General features: G+C 41.2%; 1 pseudogene; it reads left to right on the top strand.

The window, feature by feature from the left end:
* Positions 1-699: 699 nt before the first annotated feature.
* On the top strand, positions 700-1,744 carry LOC123039042 (uncharacterized; annotated as a pseudogene).
* The last annotated feature ends 290 nt before the right edge of the window (positions 1,745-2,034 follow it).

Below are 2,034 nucleotides of genomic sequence, written 5' to 3'. Positions count from 1 at the left end.
AAAGATTTTTTAGGAGTAACTGGACATTTTCTTATTTAACAACACATAATATTTTTACTTTAAACAGGGATTTGAAAATTGTTAGAAAGTACCTATGAATTATGAGAATTAATAAAATAGGAAACATTTGTTGCGCTAAGTAGTGTCTAGCCCAATCATGAGACCCTGCAGGCGGAACAAGCTCTGCCCACGAGCGCCTTATAGCACCTCCCACGTCCATCTACTCTAGTACCTAGACCACCAAAGTTGATATGTGGATCTATGAAAATAATCAGAAAAGGTGGCCACCACATAGTTTGTCCCCAATATGAAGGTTCGGTCCCTCTTGAGCGATTATGTTAGTGTCACTGGTAGCGATCGATCTAACCTCCTCATCAAGGTTCACCCAATGTCCCAAGCATTTCTTTGCCTCGTTTATGTTATTGTCTCTAGTTTGGTGTCTCTAGTTTGGTGACACCGTTTTTTCAAAACCATAGTGATCTAAAACCTCGGCAATGCATACTTCAGTTTCTAAAAACCACAGTTTTTCTCACTTCGGTTTACTAGAAAACAGAGGTTGAGAGATCTCATTCTCAAATACTAAAAAGAGCATGGTGTTAGGCATACTATGGTTTATAGAACTGTGGTATTTGTTGATGTCAAACACATCAAACGTTTTAAAACCTTAGTTTTTTAAAACATGTTGACTTGACTGTATTCATGGATGATATATTCTTATTGCAGAAATGTGTGGAAGATAGGCTCAGCGCGCTGACCGACGACATCTTAATCTCTATCTTGGTGAGAGTTGACATTGCCACGGCAGCAAGAAGTAGCATTTTGTCAATGCGGTGGAGAAACTTGTGTGCTTACTTCGTAATCTCAAATTTCATGCCATGGACTTCCTTAGCGCCCCATGCGAAGGAGCTGCACGCCACATTGATCAAGCAATGGCGTCTCTGGTGAGAGCTACTAGCAGATTCTTGGCTCATCCAGGCAGGAAACACACCACTAAAAAGCTATGCCTTGAGCTCTATCTCACCGGCAACTACTCGCATGACATCGGCCTGCTGGCTGCAACGCCATTGACAGTGAGATGGTAACAGATTTCGAACTCGCCAGAGGACTCCGCACACGAGGTTATGGTGCAGCAAGCTCAGGATATGGATGGATTTTTCAGTGCCTTTCCTAGCATTCTTCGTTGCCTCACAAGGCTCCATCTACAAAATGTTCGGTTGGCCGAACGGGACATGAATCACCTTTTGTTCGACTGTTGCACCTTCGTCTGGACCACTACAACACCGGGGACTGTGCTGTATGGAAGATCAATGCGCCACGTTCGAATCTCAGAGTTCTAGAAGTCTACTTATCCAGGTTGAAAAGAGCCGAGGTGCTATGCCTTCTAAAACTAGAGCAGGTCCGTTGGCAGGCTTGGTTGTTTTATGAGGCCCCCTTATGTTTTGGTTATGTCCCGTCACTCAAGGAATTATCCCTCGTCTGTGATGCAACTTTCATTAACCAAGACTTTAGTTTAAGCCAGGTTCTAGACGATGCCACAAACATACATACTTTAACCTTAAACTTTCGAGGAGAAAAGGAAATTTTAGCCGATAGCTGTTATATTGTGGTTGTGTGCTATTTCGTTCGTACGAACTTAATGTTGGACTAGCACTAGGATTGTTCTAGTTTTGCTTGTTCATAACTTCACCATGTTATTTGCTTTTATTTACAATTTATAATTTCCACGAAGCATCTCATTACTTAGCAAATGACTAACCTGGTGCGCACATAACTTGCATCTATGACATACATATGTACAATTATTCTATTTTTCCCTCTCTTTTCTTGTTCATCAGATTTGGATGCAACCAGACGGAAAACAACTATGCACTGCATTCAACAAGCTAAGAAAGCTGACCATCCATGGTATCTTTATAAAATTTGACCTATTATGGACATTAAATCTCATCGAAGCTGCTCCATTTGTCGAGACATTTGATGTTGAGGTACTTCTACTCATTCTTTTCAACTTTTAGTTAGAATGTGTACAAGTCT

The sequence above is a fragment of the Triticum aestivum genome, chromosome 2B (assembly GCF_018294505.1).
Source record: "Triticum aestivum cultivar Chinese Spring chromosome 2B, IWGSC CS RefSeq v2.1, whole genome shotgun sequence".
Lineage (NCBI taxonomy): Eukaryota > Viridiplantae > Streptophyta > Magnoliopsida > Poales > Poaceae > Triticum > Triticum aestivum.
This window is presented reverse-complemented; position numbering and strand designations above follow the sequence as displayed.